Raw genomic sequence first — 24,588 nt, forward strand, 5'->3', positions numbered from 1 at the left:
CCAGTTGATGATATTTTATTATATCAGCCCAAACGGACTAAGACAATGACTCATGAACTTCAGTTTAAATCTAGTGTCTTTAAAGCTTTGTTATTTTATGCATATCATGTTTGTGATATATGTATAACATATAATAACATATCCATGGCATATAGTAGGCCTGTAGTAAATGTTTTTTGAAACAATTAGGTACAATGTGTATTGTTTTTCTTTATCTTATTAGGCAGTAGAGTATATTAGTTAAAGTTCTGGTTCCAGAATGCCTGAATTGAAGTCTTGGCTTTTCCTCTAATGAAGTGTGTGATCTTGGGCAAGTTTTATAACTGCTCTGTGCTGAGTTCCTCTTCTGAAAAGCAGAAACAATAATACCTACCTTACAAGATTATTATGAGACTTAAATAAATTGACACATTCAAAGCACTTAGAACATCTCCCGGCATATAGTAAGAATTTAACAGATACAACAAAAGCTCTCAGGCATTTAATATTTAAAAAGTGAGAAAACCAAATCTCCTCTTTTTCCTCAAATAGCAGTGTAACTGGCAATGAATATTCGAGTATTGGTTGTGTGAACTGTCATTATTTAGCCTTTTTTCAGTGGCTATAAAGAGCTTCCTATGTTTCTGAAAACGGAGGAATAGACATCATCTCCTCATCCAGTCCCATACCCCAGTGTATCACTCGTGACACCTAAACATAACTATAGCCATATATTATTTATATCATTGCTAATTATGTGAGTTGAATTTTTAAAATATGTGGGCCTGTGATGAGTATCCAGATTTGTTTTTTCTGGGCATGATGTTCCTTCCATGTGAGGCCTTTTTTCTTTCTTTTTTTCTTTTCTTTTTTTTTTTTTTGAGATAGGGTCTCACTCTGTTGCCCAGGCTGGAGTGCAGTGGTATGAACATAGCTCACTGGAGCCTCGAACTCCTGGGCTCCATCAGTCCTCCTGTCTCAGCCTCCCATGTAGTTGGGACCACAGACCACCATGCCCAGGTAATTTTCAAATTTTTTTGTAAAGACGGAGTCTCACTTTGTTGCCCAGGCTGGTCTCGAACTGCTGGGCTGAAGCAATCCTTCTGCCTCATCCTCCCAAAATGCTGGGACTATAGGCATGAGCCACTGCACCTGGCCTCACGTGAGTTTTGAGAGCTGTGCCAGTTTGTTCTGTCTTGCTCTGTTCCTACATTCAAATTTATAGAATCAAAATAAAGGAGAGTATATCTCCCAGAGTTAAAAACTGACCAGGTGTTTTCCACAGGATCCTTTGTTATTGGCAGTCCTGTCCAATAACAGTAAAAAGGCCTGTATTCTCGCTGTCTGCAAGACTGCCCTGCCAGCTCTTTCTCATTTCTAGTAATTCAAGTCTAGTAATCCAGTAAAACCATAAGAAAATGTGGCTTCTCTAGTGATAACCACCACCTGGTGGGACAGTACTTTAAAATTCATAAGACACTTTTAAGTAGTGAGTGTATTTTAATTGCTTACAGCAAACCCACAGAGATATTCTTATAGATGAAGAAATGAGCCTCCATGAGCTTAAGGGAGTTCAGTATTATATGGTGCTGTGAACTCAAGTCCGCTGATTCTTTAAATCCTGTGTCCTTCTAGTTTTAGTATTTTCCATCAAATTCACTCAGACCTGGTAAAATCATAGTAATAACACTTGGGTAGTAGCCAGGCCTCTTCATTAGAAATCATGATCATGGAGTTATCATTCCAATAATATCGTACAACTTGTTTGCTGTTGAAAACTTCATTTTCTTTTAATAATAAAAGGACCAAGTTTACTTTTACCTATATTGTTTATTCAGACTGGTTATATATCATAAGCATTTTCTAACTAGCTTTAAATTTTTAAAGATGTTTTTCTAATATATGTATACTTTGTCATTAAGTTTCATGTTGATAAAAACAATCCTTTTTCCTTTAATGTGGCTAGTGTTGAATAGGTCTAAATTAAGACTCTGAAATTCTTAGTAGTGCAATTACCAGTTTTTATCCTATACTTAGTAGGTAGGTGAGTGGTCCTGGGAAGAATGAAATAGTTCTATTTTGTAACCATGATTTTTCTAAACCCCATCTGAGTAAATGGCACATTTTTATATTTTGTGGACAAAACTCAGACCTGTGGTATTGGTTTGAGGAATATGAGAGTGTGGACTTTTGTTGCTTTGTGAAATTGTGTTCTTGTGCCCTGCCTGAGCTGCCAGTGCCTCTGTACAGCAGATATAGGCACAGCCAACTGGTGCCATGTGCCCAGTGACTTGCCAAGTGGGTGCTCACTCGCTACAGCAGCAAACTTCAGCAAATGTGTTTTAACTAATAACGTTCATACTAGTGATGAAAACATATGTATGTGTTTCCTATGCCCATGGCAGACATAATTAGTTGATCATGGTATGTGTTCATGCTGAGCCTGATCATCCTTTTAAGCATCACATTCTTGGCATCTACAGTCAGACACTCAAGCTTAGTAGGCAAGATAAAACATATGTGCTATCCTTGGCTCTAAATGTGTCTGTGTTAACTTTCTCCCAATATGTTTTGGGAAATAATAAATCAGATAAATTATTGCTATGTTTTATAGGAAGAACAGACGCACAGCATTTTTCTGTATGTCTTGACTGGTTTGGACAGTTGCACTTAATACAGGTCATTTTCATTTTTAATAGCATGTAAAAGTCTCCATGTCAAAATTTTTTTCAGGTTGATTACGGATTCATAGCATGTATTTATTTGAAAATTATTTTTCAAATAGATATTTGAAATAAGAAACAAATTTTGACAATACTCATAGTTTGCCATGATGAAATTAGATCTTTTTATATAATTAGCAGAAACTGTGAAGTTTTTATTAAATTCTAATCATAGAACAAAAATGCTAATCCTTTGAGAATTGAATTTAAAACTCTGTGATATGGCTGTAATTGTGGAAATAAAAACTTGTTAAGATTAGGATTATAGTTTTTGTTTATTTGGTCCTTTTTCCTTTGAGACCTTACTATACTTCAGTGGAAAACAGCATTAAAAAAAAAAATATTCCATACAGGCTGGGCATGGTGGCTCACGCCTGTAATCCCAGCACTTTGGGAGGCCAAGGTGGGAGGATCGCTTGAGCCCAGGAGTTTGAGACCAGCCTGGGCAACATAGTGAGACCCCGTCTCTACAAAAAAAAATAGAAATTAGCCAGGCATCATGGTGTGCGGGAGGAGTTTGAGACCAGCCTGGGCAACATAGTGAGACCCCGTCTCTACAAAAAAAAAAAAGAAATTAGCCAGGCATCATGGTGTGCGCCTGTAGTCCCAGCTACTTGGGAGGCAGAGGTGGGAGGATCATAAGCCTGGGAAGTCAAGGCTTCAGTGAGCTGAGATCGTGCCATCATACTCCAGCCTGGGTGACAGAATGAGATCCCGTCTCAAAAAAAAAAAAAATCCATATATGGTCAAAAGGTATTTTAGGCTCTCTACTGATCCCTTGGTAAAAGATGCTGCACCTACTGGAAGATTATTGAGGAGCACTTTGTCATGGAGATCAGGGTTGGAATGTTTGAGCCAAAGACCACAAAAAACTGACAGTAATCAATTATCCTTCCTGCCTGCTGCTTAGTGTTTACATTTCTAGAAAATGCTCTCTTCAGTTTTCCCCTCTGAAATCTGAGACACAGAGCTGAGAAATAGAAAATAGTTTATGTCAAAATATTTTTCCGTTGATAGGCTACCTGACAAGCAAAGAGATTGAGGTGAAATTTAATCCAAATTAATGTGTGAGGCCATGGAAAACTGCTTATATTTTGTGTATGTCTTTAAAGTTAAGTAAGATTATACTTGAAGTTACTTATCTCAGTTTGCAAAGAAACAGAAATTATACCTACTTATTTTTATAGTGATGTTAGAATAAGAAAACAATACCTAAAGTTAGCAGACCTATTATTGTGTTGTAAGAAATGCTGATTTGGATGTGCTTTGGAAAAATTAATGAAATTAAAGAAAATAACTGATTAGCAATGTTTTTTTTCAGGTTTGCTTTGCCTGTTCAGTGATACAATTTCTCTTTTTTCCTTATTGATGAGAATAAAGCTGTGCATACTTTAAGAACACAAGGCGGCACTTCTCTATAACTCTGTGATCACATGATCACAGACCCCACTAACTCTAACTAATGGTTACTTTCAAGTGCTTGTGGCCAGTTGGAGTTTATAATTTGTTACCAAATCACTAATTATCTTTATTTTTAACCTGTATTTTGCCTGTCAAGCAGTCATAATCTCTAAAATTGGAGACTCAGAACCTTCAGCTATAAAGAGTTTGTTTAACTAGAGGCAGGAAGAGCTGATTTTCCCTTGAAATGCATGGGAAATTCATTCATTTTTGTTTGTTTTAAACTTTTAAAATTCTGGAGTTATTAAGGGCTGTTTTTGGGGGGTTTTTTTTATTTGTTTGGTTGGTTTTTGTTTTGTTTCTGGATTATATAAAATGAATCTCCCTGGTTTTAAAGTCTAATAACCGGTGCTTTTGCTTTGCTGTTTTTGCTTTGGTTATAGTGGTCCTTTAAATAAAGAATTAGCTTCTCCTTTGGCCTGAGATTTTAAGATCTTCCCAATAATCTTTAAGTGTAGCCCTCATGTCCAGATTTTTTCTTGCCATGTTACCTTAATATGCACATTTTTGCTGTCTGTTCTGGAAGTTCACAATTTGGAATCTGGGGTACAGGAAGGGGAGTGATTTTTTTGTTGATATTGTTATCTACATGTAAGAATCTGTGCGAAAGAGCTTTATAAATTGCAGATTTTATATTGAGTGGGCAAACTGTTTTTAGGTAATTCTAAGTATAAAATATAAAATTTCTAAAAATCAACAGACTTCCTTCAGAGTTTAAGTTGCTTATAAAATTATAGTTTGTTGGCAGTTATCCACATCAGTCCATTTCATAAGGTGTGAAAATATTGTCTTCTTCCTCTTTTTCTTGCCTAATGTTACTTGATTTTCATCTGTCCTGTTGTATAGATGTTTATTTACGTGATGTTCTACTCACATTAACAAAACAGGGTAGATAATGAAAATATCATCTGAAGCTCATTCATTAGTTGAGATCTTTTTCTTTTCATTTCTAGTGGTTTGTAAAATTGACCTAATTCTTTCATTTATCTGCTGTGTACAAACTAGACAAGTATTTTTTTCCACAAATTTATTTGCTTCATGTTTTTAGTACTTTCCACTGGAATTTTTTTTTCCTATATGTGAATAATATTAAATGAGGAAACATTCTTACTTGGTTTTCTTTGATTTTTCATATGGGAATAAAAAGCTATTTAGCCATAAGTAAATGAAATATTTTTAAAAAAAATTTTTTGGTTGCTTTTGTCTTTATATCAATATCGTTAATTATAAGTAGGAATATTTATCCTAAGTTACACAAAGAAGAATTAGAAAATAGTGCTTTCTGTTGCACATTCATTTGCTGGAATTGGATATCAATCTTTGTCCAATCAGGAGAGAGAGACTGCATGATAATTTGAATAGGGAAAGTTTAATATAAAAGACTATAAATATAACCAGGGATTGGAAGTTAGAGATTGATAAGTAAGAGGTGAAGAGACTCTCAAGAATGTAAGACTAACAGATGTAATATTATATAATATGAACTTAAGAGCTACTACTACTAAGGCTGAGATAGAATGCCCAAAGAAGAGGCCCCCTGGGACTGAGATCCATATCATGTTGAAGAGGGCCTGGCTCAGGCTCACTGGAAAGCAGAGAAGTCACCTTGTTGATGGAACTTAACCAGTAATCCACCTTACTAGGGAGGTGTCTTGCCAGGGGCACTCTACCAAAAACGCACCCAAGGTGAGTGTTGAGGGAACCTGCTGGTTGCTGCTGGCTCTTGTACACTGTAGGAGTTGGTCACAGGAGAAACTGCATTTGCTGCAGGACCTGCACACTGGGGAAGCCCCCATGCCACAGGAGGACCCCAGAAAGCAAAAGCCGCTCTTCTTGCCCTTTCCTGTGTCTCACTAGTGCCCTCTCTTGGCAAAACTTCACATGGAGTGACTATCTAGGAAAAAGTATTTTAAGGGTCCAGATCCATTTTCATAAAACAAGCAAAAAGGTTGAAGTTGGAGCAGAGGCAATCATTAATAGCCCATACCACCCGTAAAATCTTTCATGGTGAAAAACCCTTTCCCTTTCCCATTGGCTATGACACTTTGTGAGATCGCGTGATTTCATTTCTACTGAAATGTCTGTAAGAGTTATATGGATTGTTAGACATACTGATTTATTAACTTCTGTTAACATTTATTAATATTTTTCATTGGAGGATATCTGTGTTCTTGAGATGAATCTTTGAGAATTTCTTTGTCACTATAAACACCGGTTTTTGTTTACTTTTTTAAAGGATTGCTTCATTTAATCATGTTTCTTAGCTATGTCCATTAGAATATAAATTTAAATGCCATGCAAGTCATTTAAATTTGTGTAGCAAATTTAGCAAATTTGGAGCTGCCTATGAAGATTTTATTCTTAAACTATTTTTGAAATAGCTCTAGAACCTTTTTTTAATAAATCAATTTTTTAAATTTAAAAATTCTTTACATTATATAACTAGACTGAAATTTTCTAACATGTCACTTTAACAATTTTATTGACAAATAAAATTCATGTACTAAAAAAACTAAACTAAAAATAGGAATTTTTATAAAACCAAATGTGGATCCCAGCATTAGTAACCATAGAATGTGATTTTAATTTCTTAGAGGTTGATAAAGTTGTAAGGAAACAACACTTACAACTTGGAATCACTGACCAGCAATTACATAGTTGTGAGAACCAGCAGAAAGAGTGTGTAGGTGACCCTATGTTGTTCTTGTTGTGCCCCGTGCCACTCTCAGAGGAAAGAGGATGAATACTGGGTCAAACCAGGGATAATTACCTGCCCACCAGAGGAGTCATTACAATGAGGAAGTACATTGGCAGATTTGATACAGCCCCAGACCCAATGTCTGATGTTGGCCTCTTGGCAATCAGATAAGTTATTTAGAATAACTGCTTCATGAGTGGCTTGAGTTGATGCATCCAAACTTGCCCAGTAAGCTTTTCTCAAGAGCTGGACTAAATTCTGGTAAATCTGGTCCTCCCATGCATCATGGCTAAGTGAGATTATTGACTTCCACCTGGCTTGCTTCAGCCATAGTGGTGAAGTGGTGTGGTATGCTGTCTTTTAATCAAACAGGCATTTAGAGGAGGTCTTTTGGGTCATAGGTGGCATGGGGATGGATTCCACAAAGGTGACTGAGGAGTTAGTTGGCTCAGGTTATTATGGAGTGATCATAACTGTCCCTTGGAGAGTGTCTCCAGTATGAGCAGTACAGAGTATACTCTATTGTGCTATATGCTTTCAAAATAATCTTAGTAATAGCAAAAACATGTCACATGAGGTAAGTTTTGCTCATGAGTGAGTTTAGAAATGCTGTTTTTAAAGACCATATGACTATAAAAAATAATACAGAAGCAATTTCTAAAAGAGGAGTTCAAATATATTTTGAGAAGGAGCAAAAAATAAATAAGTATGTATTTCCCAAATTGCCTGCCTTAATAGGTACAGCACCCATCTGCATGCATGAAATTATATATTAAATAAAAATGTAGTCTCATTACATTACAGCCATTAAAATAACTTTGGTGCAACAAAATCTAAACTTTCTTATAGCTCCTAGAACAGACTAAATAACATAAATGTTCTTCAGGCACAGGCTTGTGTGGAAGTTCGGGCATACACACTGTGTGTGTGTGTGTGTCTGTGTGTGTGTGTGTGTGTGTGTGTATGTATAACTAAATTGACTTAAATCTTGAAATTTAAAAGGATTCCTGGTTGTAGAAGATTTATCACTTTGCAGAAGGGTACCATGTTATTTTAAAAAATTATTACTATTTTTTATTATGTCATTTTGTAGCCCCAGTAGGAGTTATTTTTCCTTTAAAGGAATGTTTGGATTAGGCAAAAACATAGATTTTAATGCTGTATTTTAAACTGTGACTTAGATTATTCTTTTATAAGGGGGAATTAATTTTTCTGGATATTGATTGGTTGATAATGATTTTTAAACTATGTGTCTCTGAGGTGCCTCAGAGCTACAGCTTAAAATTTGCAGCTTTATGGCATTTGTCTAGGATGTAATAGAAAGAAAATGAATGTGCTAAGGATCACATTTGGTGTATATCTCAAGTATATTCTTGTCACCTTATATGGCAAAATAGAGAATATTACTGTATATACCAAAATAAATCAGTTAAAAATCTGGAGAAGAGGGACTTACTCTGAATTATCTTGGTGGGTCCTTACAGGAGAGTGGTAGAGGGCCAGAAGATAGATGAGGCAGTTGGACTGTGGAGGCACAGATTAGAGTGACATGGTCACAAGTCAAGGAACACCTGAAGCCACCAAAAGCCTGAAAAACAAGGAAAGGTTTCTCTCCTGGAACCATTGGACAGACTCTGGCCCAGCTGACACTTTGATTTCAGCCCAGTGAAAGTGATTTTGAGCTTCTGACCGCCAGAACTATGAGAGGAAAATTTTTGTTGTTTTTGTGCTCCCCCAGTTTGTGGTAATTTGCTACTGCATCTCCAGGAAACTACTGCACTTTGTACTGAAACAAATGTAAAAATAGAATGTAAATATAAAATAAACCAACCATAAGAGAAAACACTTTTCAAAGAGATTGAAACTTTTTTTTAAAAGAGTATTGTTTTCAGTGTGGGTGAGGAGGTAATGAGACATGAGCTAAGCTATCTGCTGTGAAAAGTGAAAAGTAAATTGGCAATATGGAACAAAATTATGCAGCCATTGGAAATTATATTTAAACAATATTTAAGGTAAAAAAAAAACACTACCATTTAATACTAAGTAAAAACAGACTTAAAAATTTACTTACATTATGAACCAAATTTTAAGTATCTATTTCTAGGGAAAAAAGTGAAATAAAAAAATACAGTCTGTGAAGTTAATTTTCCTTTGTTTAAACCTTGCTTTTCCACTTAGCTGTGTGACCTGAGAAAATTTCTGAAGCTTTTGGGGCCTATGTTCTCATCTATAAGATGAGGAAAGTAAAACAACATGTGTATCTTACGAAGGACTAAATATATTAATATTTTCTAAGCACTCAGGGCAATGCCTAGCACTTTGTAAAGTTGCAGTATTTGTTTTTTGTTTATCATAACTATTGGAATAAAATGTAAAAATCTAGGAGAATTCTTTACTCCAATTACTTCGAAAAGCTTTTCCTTCTTTCTATACTTAAAATACAGAAACCGGAGCTCCCCTTTGAAAATGGCAGCTTGAGAAGTTGCACAGACCTGCTCCACAGCAAAACAAACATAATTGGTAAAAACTATTTTCAAAAAATAAAATAAAATAAAATTACTGGAAACTGTCCTACAGACACTCAACAAATGAAGAAACACATATTTAAGAAAATCTAAAACTTGGTCAGAACAGCAAGTCCTGCACTTGAGCTATGACCCACTCTGCTATGGTTTGAATGTTTGTCCCCTGCAAAACTCACATTGAAATTTAGTTGCCATTGCAACAGTATTAAGAGGTGAGACCTTTATGAGGTGATTAGGTCTTAAGGGCTCTACAGATCCCAATGAGGGGATACCATATTTCACTGGGAGAGCAAACTGCTAGCATTTATCATCCCCTCCAGCTTTAAGTTACAGAGGCTAAACTCCTGGTGAGTGTGCCAATGTGGTCAGAGGTTCTCTTCCTCCACCCAGCCCCTACACATAGGGCAGAGTTTCTACCCCAGGTGTGGCAAGCCTAGAATACTGGGGCTCTAATTGCCCTCACCCCACCTTGCTTGTAAGGTGCAGGTCTGTGCAGCTTCTCAATCTGCCATTACCTTGCTTGTAAGGGAGAGAAGTTCAACCCTGAGAAAGGCAAGCCAAGAGTACCAAAGACTGCTCCACCTACCCATCCCCCAGAGCGGTGGCTGAGAGGTTTTGCCCACTGAGAGAAGCAGTCTGTAAGAACAGAGAACTCCAAAAACCCTCCCCAAAGGAACTGATTTTATTTGAAGCACAGTGTGGGGAACTTCAAGCCTAAGGATGCTTTCAGAAACAAGAGAGGCTTTGGTGGTAAGCAAATAAGAGCCCACTGCTAGCTTCTTTTAAGAGCAGTAGGCTAAACATAGGCCAACTAGTTCACAAAAGAGAATGAGAGAAGGAGCTAAGAAGAGTGCTCCCTCTTGAGGGGTCAGATCAAACCTCAAAGTCTGGCCAAAGAACCCCACCCCCCAATTTATTTGGATGAGACTATGAAGCAATTTATACTCTGGAACATTGTTGAAAACAATAGAGCAATCAGCTGGGAATTAGTTGAGCTACAAAGCTGAGCGGGATACCAGATGAGGCAAAAGAGAGATAAGGGAAAGAGACAGAGTCCTGCTGACGTGACACTGTCATTCCTGGTAACTGTGTGTATGCCCAGTGCTGACCCTCTGAGGAGCAGCACCAAAGGCTTCACGCTGCAGGAGAAATAGACTTCCCAAAATAGTCAAGTTACTCAACAAATAAAGCAACAAAGACAAGCCCAGAGAGGGAGGAGAGGTCTCAGTAAATTCAATTGATTAAATACATTACCTAAAATGTCCAGGTTTGAGCAAAAATCTGACACATGCAAAGAAACAGGAAAGTGTGCCCCATACACAAGAAAAACAGTAAACAACAAATTATGAAAGGACCCAGCTATGAAATTTAACAGAAAAAACTTAAAGGTCAGAGGAAACCATGCTTGTAGAAGTAAAGGAAGATATGATACACTGCCTCATCAAATTAAGAATATTGGTAAAGCGATAGAAATTATAAAAAAAATTATAAAGAACTAAATTGAAATTCTAGAGTAAAAAGTATAATAACTAAAAAAAATTTACTAAAGGGGCTCCATAGTTGATTTCTTCCTTTCTTTTTTTTTTTTTTTTTTTTTGAGAGAGTTTTATGCTCTTGTTGCCCAGGCTGGAGTGCAATGGCGTGATCTCGGCTCACCGTAGCCTTCGCCTCCCAGGTTCAAGCAGTTCTCCTGCCTCAGCCTCCCGAGTAGCTAGGATTACAGGCATGTACCTTCACATGCCTGTAATTTTGTATTTTTAGTAGAGACAGGGTTTCTCCATGTTGGTCGGGCTGGTCTGAAACTCCCGACCTCAGGTGATCACCCCCCTCGGCCTCCCAAAGTGCTGGGATTACAGGTGTGAGCCACCGCCCCCAGCCAGTAGATTTCAACTGGCAGAAGAAATAACTAATGAGCCTGAAGATAGATAGGTAGAGATTATGCAATTCAAAAAATAGAAAAAGGAATGAAGAAAAATGAACACAGCCTCAGAGAAAAATACGGACATCATTAAGGGCACTGAACCTATGTAATGGGAGTACTAGAAGGAGAGAGGGAAGAAAAAGGAATAAAAAAATTAAAAGAAGTAGCTGAAAACTTCTGAGATTTGATAGAAAACATTATACACTCAAAAAGCTCAACAATTTCCAAGTAAGATAAACACAGAGACACATCATAGTAAAAATGCTGAAAGATAAAGAGAAAATCTTAAAAAGCAGCAATAGAAAAGTGTTATTGCTTAAAAGTAAACATTAAGATTAATAGCTGACTTCTCATCAGAAACAATGAAAATCAGAAGTCAGTGAGTGGGATGACTTTCAAAAAGCTAAAAAAGAATTTTTAACTAAGAATTTTATGCAAAATGAACACATTTCCAGATCAACTAAACTTGAGAGAATTTGTTGTTAACAGATCCATCTTAACAAGAAATACTAAAGGAAGTTCTTTGGGATAAAAGCAAGTAACTCCAGACAGTAATTTGAATCTGCATTAAAAACAAACAAAAAACAGGAAAGGTAATTAGTTAATTACAAAAGATAGTATAGATGCATGTTTGTTCTTTTTTTATTCTAGTAACTGATTTTAAAAGAAATTATAAAAAAAGTATAGATTTGATTGTTGAGTTTTCAAAAGATGGAAATGTAATATATTTCATAACGCCAACACAAAGGAGATGATAGGTGATGCAAAGATGTATTGGAATAAGGAAATTATACCACATGATAAATCCACAGGAAGAAATGAAGAGAACAACGAATGGTAAATAAGATTAACATAGCAAATTCTGTCTATATGCTTGCCATTCTTACTTACCTCAGCTCATTTATTTAATAGTCAAATCTACAAAGTAGTAAGTGTAATGGTTTATTTTGGGGTTTGTAAGGTACATATATATTGCCTTACATAGTATGTATCACAATAAAGACACAAAAACTGGGAAGAGGAAATACTTGTACTGGAATAACAATTCATTATTTTCCTTTTTTAAATTTTGAATTGAGATGAAGTCTTGCTCTGTTGCCCAGGCTGGTCTTGAACTCCTGGCCTCAAGCAAACTTCCCACCCCAGCCTCCCCAAGTGCTAGGATTACAGGCATGAGCCACCATGCCCAGCCTGGAGTAACATTTCTGTATCTCATTGGAATAAAGATCTCCTCACAAAGAAAAGTCTCCATCCAAATGGCTTCACCAGTAAATTCTGCCAAACATTTTAGCAAGAGTTAATACCAATTCTTCATGAACTCTTCCAAAAGTAGGATAGAACATGTCTCAGCTCATTCTGTGAGGCCAGAATTACCCTGATAACAAGACCAGACAAAACTTTATGAGAAAACTACACAGCAATTTTTTAATAAATACAGATGCAAAAATTCTCAAAAAAACACTTGCAAACTAAATTTAGCAGTGTATAAAAATGACTACACTGTAACCAAGTGGGATTTTTCCTAGGAATGCAAGGGTTGGTTAAACATACAAAAGGTCAATTTAGGCCGGGCGCTGTGGCTCACGCCTGTAATCGCAGCACTTTGGGAGGCCGAGGCAGGTGGATCACTAGTTCAGGAGATCGAGACCATCCTAGCTAACACGGTGAAACCTTGTCTCTACTAAAAAATACAAAAAATTAGCCGCGCGTGGTGGTGGGCACCTGTAGCCCTAGCTACTTGGGAGGCTGAGGCAGGAGAACAGCGTGAATCTGGGAGGCAGAGTTTGCAGTGAGCCGAGATCATGCCACTGCACTCCAAAGCCTGGGCAACAGAGTGAGACTCCGTCTCAAAAAAAAAAAGGTCAATTTAGTACACTGCATCAATAGAATAAAGAACAAAAACTACATGATTATTTCAATAAAAAAAGCATTTGACAAAATTCAACACCTTTTTATGATAAAAACACTCAACAAACTAGGAATAGAAGGGAACTTTGTCAACCTGATGAATGGCATATAAACAACACACACACACACACACAGACACACACAGACACACACACACACACACACACACACACACAGCCAAAAGACTGAATGCTTTCTCCTTAAGATAAGAAAGAAGGATTTCCACCCTTGCCATTTCTATTCAACATTGTGCTGGAGGTTTTAGGCAAGACACTTAGGCAAGAACATGAGATAAGAGGCATTCAGGGCCAGGCGTGGTGGCTCACGCCTGTAATCCCAGCACTTTGGGAGGCCGAGGCGGGCGGATCACGAGGTCAGGAGATCGAGACCATCCTGGCTAACACAGTGAAACCTCGTCTCTATTAAAAATACAAAAAATTAGCCAGGCGTGGTGGCAGGCGCCTGTAGTCCCAGCTACTCGGGACGGGAGGCTGAGGCAGGAGAATGGCGTGAACCCGGGAGATGGAGCTGGCAGTGAGCCCAGATCGCGCCACTGCACTCTAGCCCTGGGTGACAGAGTGAGACTCTGTCTCCAAAAAAAAAAAAAAAAAAAAAAAAAATTCAGATTGGAAAGGAAAAAATAGAACTAACTCTGTTTGCAGAGAATACTACCTTGCATATGGAAAAATCTTAAGGAATTCATTAAAAACCTGTTAGAACTATTCAACAAGATTGCTGGATACAAGATCAGTATACAAAATTTAATTGCATTTCTATATACTATCAGTAAACAATTGAAAAATGAAATTCAGAAAATATTTCTATTTATAATATCAAAAAGAATAAAATGCTTAGGAATAAATTTCACAAAAAATTGCAAAAGTTATACACTGAAAACTATAATACATTGTTGAAAGAAATTAAAGACCAAAATAAAAGAAAAGATATCTCATGTTCATGGATCTGTTGGATATCCAAGTGCAAAAGAGTGAAGTTAGCCCCCATATACACGTATATAAAAATTAAGTAGATCAAAGACTTAAATGTAAGAAGAAAAACTATAAAACTCTTAGACGTAAACTTAGGCATAAATCCTCTTGATCCTGAATTAAATAGTAGTTGCTTAGAAATGACATCAAATGTGCAAGCAACAAAAGAAAAGATAGGTAAACAGGACATCATCAAAATTAAATATTTGTGTTCACATGACACCATCAAAAGTGAAAAGACAACTTTGATGGGAAAATATTTGCAAATAATTTGATAAGGAGCTTGTTTTTAGAGTATGTAAGAACTTCATCGTAAAAAAGACAAATAGCCCTATTAGAAAATAGACAAAGTATTTCAGTAGACAAATATCTATATACAAATGGCCAATCAGCAAATGAAAAGATGTTTGACATTATTCGCCTTCAGAGAAATGCAAATCAAAATGAAAATAAGATATCATTTCATACTAAGTTGGCTGTAATATTAGTTAGTTTATTTTTTATTTTTTGAGATGGAGTCTCGCTTTGTTGCTCAGGCTGGAGTGCAGTGGCATGATCTCAGCTCACTGCAACCTCCACCTCCCGGGTTCAAGTGGCTTTCCTGCCTCAGCCTCCCAAGTAGCTGGGATTACAGGCACACACCACCATGTCCAGCTAATTTTTATATTTTTAGTTGGGACGGGGTTTCACCATGTTGCCCAGGCTGGTCTCAAACTCTCAAACTCTTGACCTCAAGTGATCCGCCTGCCTCGGCCCCCCAAAGTGCTGGGATTATAGGTGTAATATTAATTTTAAAAGGCAGCTAATAAGGAGTGTGAGTGAGATTGTGAAGAACAGGAACTCTCATACACTGTTGGTGGGAATGTAAAATATTACAGCTGCCTTGAAAAAGAGTCCAGCAGTTCTTGAAAATGTTACACATAGAGTTATCATATGACCCAGCAATTCTGCTCCTAATTACATACACAAGTGAAGTTAAAATATATGTCCTTGCAAAAAGTTGTACATGAATGTTCATAGCAGCATTATTCATAATAGCCAAAAATAGAAACAACCCAAATGATCTGAATTAATAAATGTGATGTAACGATACAATGAAATACTATTTGGCAATAAAAAAATGAAATACAGATACTTACTACAATATGGATGATTCTTGACCACATTTATGATTTTATTTATATGAAATATCCAGAGTAGGCGAATCTATAGAGACTGAAAGGAAGTAAATGATCGCCTATGGCTGGGGATTTGGTGGGAAATGGGCAGTGAATGCTAATAGGTATGTGGGTTATTTTTTGGGTAATGAGAATGTCCCAAAAGTGACTGGTGATAGTTCCATAATTTTGTGAATATATTTAAAACTATCAAGCTGTATGCCTTAAATAAGTGAATTGTATGGCATGTTAATGATATCTCAGTAAAGCCGTTGTTTAAACAAACAAACAGAAGCTGGATAGCACTGATAATTCACCATGGGTATGATTTAGGCAAGAAAGACACTGAAGGGTCAGCAGGCCCTCACTTAAGACTTGGCCTTGACTCTAAAAATATTGGCAGATGAATGGGTATTTATCTGGTTAAAGTTAAATGTACAAAATGCTTTCATGTTTTCATGATTGACTGCTTTAACCTGCTTTTATGATTAACCAGCCAGTTACCAGTCTCAACTGTGCTAAGAGACTTCTGCTGTGTGGTTGTGGCCTTGGAGCTGAGAATTTCCTGGAGATTAGATTGGAATGTTATTAATCATTAAGCCATTAATAAAATTAAACATTTATTAAGCACCTATTATGTGTTAGGCACATCAACATGTAGTTTCAGTAGTTGATGCCATGAGGGTGACTTTGGTCACCTAGGGAGAGAGGGGATAAAATGAGAAGCATAGAGGACTGAGCCAGAAATTCAATAATGTTAGCCTGAAAAAGAGCAGCCCAGAAGATGACAGAGGGGAATGACCAGATGGGTGGGAGAAGCCACGCAAAACGGGATGTAGAAGTCAGGACAGAGGAGTGGCTGTGAGGAACGTCAGCTGTGCAGATGCTCTGGGGACATCAAAGATGGTGCAAGGAAATAGGAAACAGTATGAAGAAAGCCCACGCAGCACCGGGGTCTTGGTGAACCTGTTGGAACTATGTCATTGGTAAAGCAGGGGACAGATTATAGTTGATTTGGGAATAGTGTAGATGAATTATAGTTAAAAGAATTTGAGACTGTATAAATTTAATTTATGTGTTTTAAAAATGTTTCACTCAGAACTTCATTTTCTTTCCCTGTACTCTGGGAGTATAGGTGATTTTATTTTCTAAGAGCCTTTTTCATTTTCTGACTATTTTTTAACGAGCATACTTTTCCTGTGTAGTTGGAGAAAAAAGTTGTTAGGTATCAAAAGATAAATGATGTGTGATAACCTTATTTGCCAGTATGTTGGAATGTGAAACAATGAACTCTAACCAAGTATTTCACAAAGAAATTGCTAAGGACTTCTACTAGGCTGCTAAGTACCTTTTCTTTGGGATTTCCTTTGGTGCTACATGGAATAAATACTGTGCTTTGGAAGGTTGTAATTTCTTGGTAATCATAAATGTCTATATGTTCCTTGGCCATGTACATGAAATTATTAAAAACCACTCTAACCTTTGAATTTTACTTGTTGCAGCTACAGTAAGTGACAAATAGAACTGGGCCCTCTTAACTAACAGAATTGAAACAAAAGAGGTTGAAACTTCTGGTTGTCAGCTGCTTCTTGTATTATATGTAAGGAGGGGTGAATGAGGAAGAGTGTACTGGGTATATTTTGTATAAGGTGCTATGATGAATTAAAGGTCTCTTATATGTAAGGAGGGATGAATGAGGAAGAGTGTTTGCTGAGTATATTTTGTACAAGGCACTAGGATAGATTAAAGATCTCTTTCTCTCTAATTCTATTGTAAAAGTATATGTTGAATTCTGGAGGAACCCTGGCTAATTTGCTTTTTTTAAAAAAGCCAAATTTGGTACACAATACTGAGGTTTGACATGCAAAACTAATTGAAAAAAGCCGTATAAAATTTTACTGCAGTGTTAGCTGAAGAATGTCCAGGAATGGTTGTATTTATAGTAACAGTAAGAATTCTGGAAACCTCTTCCAGCGCTCTCCATTATCCCTCATTAGCATGGTGCTATTCCACAAGTCTCTCTTCTCCCAGGGAACTGCACCCTGTCCCCCGCCCCTCAGTGAGTTGTCTCATGTCTATCATGTAGATCACTTTAGCCTCTCAGGCTGTTTGCAGCTCTCCTCTTCTCCATTACCAGCATGTCTGCATTAGGGAGAGGTGTAGGGCAGGTCCAGCCTCACATATGTTTTAGCTGGGGAAAGAAGAACATTGCCAACCCATGTTATTTTTTATTGTATTCCTTTAACAAATACACGGTAAGTGACAGTGCTTCAGAAGCCCTGCTTTTTAATCTCTCTGGGGAAGGGTGACCTCTGGTGGCTAAAACCGTAAGCCCCAATTTCAAGAAACAAAAAGGTTTCTTTTTACCGTTGTTTACATTATGTTCATATGTTTATGTTTTGTCACTTTTTATAATGTACCATGTATTCATTAGAAGTAAATCAGTGTCTTCTGCCACCGTGTTTAAATGCAGCATCTTCTGTTAATCATCAGCTGTGCTCTGTACTCATGATTGACCTTAATTTAAGATCCAAAATATTTCCTTAACGGGTTATTTTTTGTTCCGAGGAACAAGACCGTTTCCTTGGCACTCTTTTGTTATTAAAACTTAAAACTCTGTTGGTTTAAATGTTGACCTTTCTTATTATAACAGAAAAACAGTTTTACCCACTGGTTAAAGGAAAAAAAAAATCAATCTCAGACTATGACGTCCGAGTTATACTCCTGGCTACTATTTATCTTTGAATCAGCCATCTAACCAACATTTAATTGGCTTGCTTCCTCAGAGATATTTATTCTTAACTTGTTTAGTCTGCCAGTAAATGACTGCCAAATAGTCAGTTTTGTTTTTATTTCAGTCTTTGCTGGTTTGCTTATTTGTGCATCACTTTATTTAAATAGAGTTTAGGGCAACTAATTTATTTTTTGTAAAAATAAATTTTGAAATAAAATGCGGCAAAAAGATAAAGTATCTTTCTCTTGGGATTTTGATTATGATACCGTATGTCTAGATTGTCTCAAAGTTGATTTCAGTTCATTTGTTTTCTAATATATAATTGATAAACATTATAGCAACTTGTATTAATTACACTTAGTAATAAAATAATTCTTAGTAGGTTTTTTTCCTCCCATGATCCAAATAATGTTTTATTCGGGAGAAAATAAAACCCATTTTATTCAAAAGCCTTGGTTTTTAAGTATTTTCTGTGACAGTGTAAATCTTCATTCTTTCTCATGGTTTATAAGCCCAGGTGGAGGGGCTATAAGAAGCAGAAATGAATTCATTCCATGTAATTGTGCTTGTTTTCAATGAAAGTTCTGCAGGACTCTGTAAGATGACTTTTTAAAACCACTTGTCCAGATAAGATGGATTCTATTCCTTTTATTCCAATATTGAGTTTTTGTCTATCACACATGGAAATGTTTTTACAGCCCATGATGCTCTGCAGTGCTGTTACTAATGCCGTAGTAAAAATACTGAGATGTTGCAGTGCAACAGAAATTCCCACATAGAAATACATGTTAGTCAAGTGAATAATATTTAACTTCTTTCTTTTCAAACCAAATAGACATCCCCGAAGTTATCTTTTTTTTTTTTTTTTCTAAACTTAGATTTTAGTAGATAAGCAGCCCAGATTAACTTCTAGAACAAAGTTAGGACTCAAAAAGTATTTCCTCACCCATACTGAACCACACAAGTGCCTGGTTTTGGGGCTAGGTAAATAAATATTTTAGGCTTTGTAGGCAATATGGTCTCTGCTGTTACTACTCAACTTCAGTGTAGCACATGAGCAGCCATAGGCAGTACGTACGTGAATGAACCCGACTGTTTCCCATTCAACTTTATTTACAAACCAGGTAGCGGGCCATAACTTGCAGACCCCTTCAAGATGGCCAGGAACAGTGAGTTGAAGCAGTAGGACATACGATATTTCCTCTTAAATATGTCTGATTTCTGACCAGCTTTACTGCTGCAGCTTTCAGTATAAATGAAGACTCTTTACAGTTATGTAATGCCTGAGACAACAATCAAATAAGGTTTATTTTACAACTAGTAACTTGGTGCCAAATTAACTTGTAGACTCCCCCCGCCCCATTTTTTTTTTTTTTTGAGGTATTATGAGGGTTTATGATACTCTGCCAGTACATTGGGTTAGATTTCTGGATTACTTTGATTTTGCCAATTGTCAAACCTTTAAAATTCCAACACCCCAAGATACTAGATGGTTTGAGTATTTTGTTTCTAAACACTGCCACTTAACTTGGATTCTCAAAGTATATTTTGGCTCATTGTTACACCTGAGACCCATCCATCCTCATCGTGATGGCGTGAAGTCAGTGTAGAGTTCTTGAACTCCATCAGCAGCCCTTTGTTAAGCTTCTGCCACAGGCCCAGTAGAGTTACTAACAGGATTTGAGCCCAGCTGAGGGCAGGGTCAGATTTGGTGGCAGTGTGCCAGGTGGGTCACAGAGAGGTATAAGAAACTATAAAATTATGAGGACCTGAGATGATAAAAGTTGGGAACTATTGCTGTTGGCAGTAAGAATGGTAAGTAGTTGGTGGTCTGAGAGACTTTAAAGGACTAGAAAATGCTTGCCTGCCTCTAAAGGCACTTGTTAGGTAGGGTATGCGGGATCAGAGTGGGAATGGGAGAACTTGAGAAAAAGAGGGTTAATAGAGATTTCAATAGCAGCCACACATGTAAAACTACAGATATTTCCATCATTTTTGAAAATATTTCTTATTCAGAGTAATCTAAAAAATCTGAGGAGATGCTTCAGTGGCTTAATCTGACCTATACGTTTTGCTTATAAATGTGTTTCAAATAAATTTACCAAAATATCCTGTTTCTCATCATCATGTTAGTTACTTTGATGAAATATATGTTTTGATGTATGTATTTAGTTTATATTTATGTGCATGACGTCATCAGCCTACAGTACATGAAGGAAACATCCCATATCCCAGAAGTAATGACTTGGGAGAACTGTGGTCTTGAGATGCTTGGAAATTTTGTATCTTGAAAATTTACCAATCAGGGATTTTTCCATTGAGCTTGCTTTTTTGAAAAGGTCCTTTGGTTTGTAGCAGTTTGTTAGCCCAGTTTATCCTTTCTTGTGATGAGCTACTCATTTTGCATTTTCAAATATAAAACTTTGAAATGTCTTTTAGAAAGTTTGTGGGAATATTGTGTATGTTATTGCTTCATTTTCTCCAAAAGGAAGTGGGAGAAATTTGAGTCATTAATATACATTAAAATTCTGTGTTTGTTTTTCATTTTCATAGCAGGTTGTTCCAAATCATCTAGGTAAGGAACTTTGGAATGTTGATACAAAACAAACTTCTAGCACTGTTTGTATGGAGAAGGATTTCCCAAAGTCAAGTTCTAGGACTCTTGGGACTGTTTCATGGCTGAGTCAAAGGTTCCCTTGTGACGTGTGAATTTTTAGGAAGGAGAACAATGACAGAAATTTTTTTCTGAAATTGCTACATTAGCATGCAGCAAAAAATTCTGAGGGAAATGTTTCCTGGCACTTTTTATATTATATTTACCTGCTATTTATAGCCTAAGAGAGTTTTAACCCATGAAACCTCCAAATCTATTAAAAGTGAAAAGAGCTAGATAGATTTCATTAGCATGTGTAATGCCCAGTTTCCATACCCCTCTATAATCATTTAAAGCAGGAATCGTAATGGGAATATGAGCCGAGAAATTCTGTTGATGTTTGAAATGCCTGGAGTGTCGACATAATTAAACAGCATATGTACACAATTGGCCCTGCTCCAAAACCAGTGATTATATGTCTAACATCAATCCCCATGTGTCTACAAAGCTGTTAGAGTAAACATCTGGAATCTTTTACTACCAAAAGCTAAAATATTACATAATCAGTTAAAAGAAAGAACTTCCTACCCACAGAGGTCCTGCAGAGAGCAGTGTATGCTGTGATCTTGTTTTCAAGCAGGCCTGTCTTCTTTAGAGTAGCAACTAAATGTATGAGATACTTCAGCTATCCTTGAAATGTGACTTTTCCCCTGAGGTAAATACTAAGGATGGTTTAAATGTTGCTAAATGGTTCAGCTGAACCATAAATACTCTGTAATGAGACCAAAGGGGATCAAGCTGATCAGTGGGAGACGACATTCTTACCAAAACTGAGGCTCAGCTCTCAGGCCATTACAAGATATGCTGGAGCTCCTTTGAGCAAAAGAATTTGGTATTTTCTCATGTACGTATTGAAGCACTAAGTAAAAATTGTGATCTTTCAGGTCATAACAGAAAACCCACAAATTGTTTTATAGCATATTTTTGTTTTCACAATATAAAATGACAAGAATAGTGAGATCTTCCACATCTTTTTATATTTTTCCACTATATTTGTGTTAAAGCTTAGGTATTATTTTCATTCTTTCATGCTAAAAGCACATTAGCATTTTCTAGAACGTAAGTGGTTTTGCTAGAAAAATGATATTAATATGATTATCCAGATTGTTATTTTGGAGGGAAAAAGGAAATAAGTTCTGCAAACACTGTTGGGTTTCTTTTTTTTTAATGATAGAGGCATAAGATGAACATGAATAGTATCCATCTTCATAGAAAGAAAGAAACATAGAGCCAAGTATTGAAATTTTTTAATGGCATATTTCTTTGTGGAGGTGAAAACTGTTTCTTTGCATTTAATATGCAAATCTGCCTTGTCCCTGTCAAGTTTGCCACCTTCCAGGTAAAGGTTGAATGCCAGGACTCTCAAATCAGCCTCCATTCAGATCTCGGCTCCCATCTCATACCAGCTGTATTGTCTCCAACTAGTTCACCTTTCTGAGCCTCCAGGGCCTCATTTGTAAAATGGGGATGAGAATAATAACATGACCTCAGTGGATTATTCTGAGTCGTTGTATGTACCTGGCAAAGAGGAAGCACTTGGATCTGCTGGTGCCTTCTCCCCACCACCATCGTGTCGACCAGACCCCAGCAAGCTAGCAGGGAGGTGGTGGTGGAGTGGGGAGAAAGATGTTCCAAGCAGAGGAAGCGATACACGGCAGGGCAGGGAGATGTGGCTGCCTCACAAAGGTGGGGAGTAGTTGAAGAACGGGCTGGAGTGAGGTGGGCAAATGGTAAGCACATGGCACACTGATCAACTAAGATAATCACAGCATTAGCTGGGATTTGGGGTTGAAGGAGTAGGAGTGAGGGGACGTGTGTCAATGTCCCTAAGTCCACAGGGGCAGGACAAAATAGCCCTATGGTCTGTCTAGGACAGAGGTGTTCAATCTTTTGGCTTCCCTGGGCCACATTGGAAGAAGAATTGACTTGGGCCACACATAAAATACACTAACAATAGCAGATGAAGTAAAAAAAAAAAAAAAAAAAAAAAAAAAAAAAAATCTCCTAATGTTTTAAGATAAGATTATGCATTTGTGTTGGGCCGCATTTAAAGCCATCTGGGCCGCGCGCAACCCGCAGGCCACGGGTTGGACAAGCTTGATCTAGGATTTCTATCATTCCTACCACTTCCAAAATTAAAGTCGTTCTTTTCAGTGGGAATGACTAAGAAAATAATCTTAGGGGGGAAAAATCATTATTCTTTCTGACAGGCTAAGTAACTCCTGTTCCTTTTCCTCCAGCATTCATTTCCCATATTTCGAAATTAAGGAACCTCCTACTTCTTACATCCTAGCTAAAAATGCATGAGGGGAAATCAAGCAAGGGTGGGATAAGATCCAAACACAGCAAAATTATTTATTACATCTTTTCCATGTAATGTGCCTATTAAAATTCATGATATTTAAGCTACATTAAAAAAAAACTAATTAAAAAAAACCATACAGCAGATTCACCAAGTGTAGATGCATTCTCATTGGTTTGTTTTAGACTGCTTTTATCTTTCTAGGTACTTTCTATTTGTCATAGCATTTGGTTTTTAATTTCTGTGTGCATTAGTCACTATGAACTATCCTATTTTTGGTATTTATGATGATTACTCTGGTGTTGCCCTATAAACTTTAACAGGCGTTTTTCCACTTGTCCGATACTACTGGTAAAAATTATTAATCCCTAGAGGTAAGGTTAGTTAATGAACTTCTTTTCTAGGCTGTACTAAGGCACTGACCCCTACTCTGTGGAAATGGCTTTCCAACCAGTTTTATTCTTGTATGATAAGTTGTAGGGTTTAGTGATAGCTAGTCCCTGTCTTCAAAGTTGGCTGAGAAGAATGCTACTTCGGCTAGAAACAGAAGAACTTCTTCACACAGTTAATATTTCTTTAAACAAAATGAAAGTGTTTATTGTAAGAGAAAAAATTTTAAGCCCAGAAAATACTGAAAAGATGAAATTATATTATTATATAATATAATTATATGAAATTATATATAAAATTATATATAGTGTATATATTTTATATTACATATTGTATACATAATTATATATTTTATATTGTATACATAATTATATATATAATTTTATATAATTATATAATTTCACCTTTTCAGTATTTTCTGGGCTTACAAATTTTTCTCTTACAATAAACACTTTTGTTTTTTTTAAAGAAATGTTAACTGTGTGAAGTTCTTCCGTTTCTAGCCCAAGTAGCATATAATACATATATCACTATATATCTGATATATATGATATAATACATATCACTAGATATACAATATGTGAAATTATATTATATAATATGTAATTATTTCATATAATTACATATTATATAATATAATTTCATATAATTATGTATTATATAATTTCATATATATGATATATATAATATATTTCATATATTTTTATATATTGTATATATATAAAGCCATCCATGATTTCATTCCTCTGAGTACAAGGGCCCAAACTCAGTCTAAAGGGCAGATACCATGACAGCTTCTTCATTTTAGCTTTTTTCTTCAGCTCGAATCCATCCAAGAACAACCTAGTTTACTCCCAGTGATCACTCATTCATCTCTTTAGTATTAATATATATCTGGGCATCTCTTGCTTAAATCCATGTTCCTCGCTAACTTCAGGATAAGATCAGCAATGGCAGAGACGCTCTGAATATTTTTTGTGAATCATATCTTTATAATTGGAGGGCACGTCCGGGGAAACCAATGGCTTCTGTTTCTGTTTTGTTTCTGTTCTGTTTTGTTTTGTTTCATCCATCCCTTCAAGAAAAAGAGAAGGTTTCTGTTTCTTTAACTGGAAAATTCTTACTGAGGAATAAATAGAAAAGCATTT

The 24,588-nt window shown here is 36.4% G+C and overlaps 1 protein-coding gene and 1 long non-coding RNA gene across 11 annotated transcripts in view; one reads left to right on the top strand and one right to left on the bottom strand.

Annotated features, from left to right (window-relative positions):
• RASSF8 (Ras association domain family member 8) overlaps nucleotides 1-24,588 on the top strand; it is a 130,518-nt gene that overhangs the window by 53,382 nt on the left and 52,548 nt on the right. The window lies entirely within an intron of this gene.
• Nucleotides 1-24,588, bottom strand: part of LOC134759494 (uncharacterized) — a 76,805-nt gene that overhangs the window by 3,046 nt on the left and 49,171 nt on the right. For both annotated transcript variants that reach the window (XR_010135740.1, XR_010135741.1), the window contains exon 4: nucleotides 8,318-8,449. This is a non-coding gene — a long non-coding RNA (uncharacterized LOC134759494). The remainder of the gene's footprint in view (nucleotides 1-8,317; nucleotides 8,450-24,588) is intronic.

This window comes from Pongo abelii, chromosome 10 (assembly GCF_028885655.2).
Source record: "Pongo abelii isolate AG06213 chromosome 10, NHGRI_mPonAbe1-v2.0_pri, whole genome shotgun sequence".
Taxonomy (NCBI): Eukaryota; Metazoa; Chordata; class Mammalia; order Primates; family Hominidae; genus Pongo; species Pongo abelii.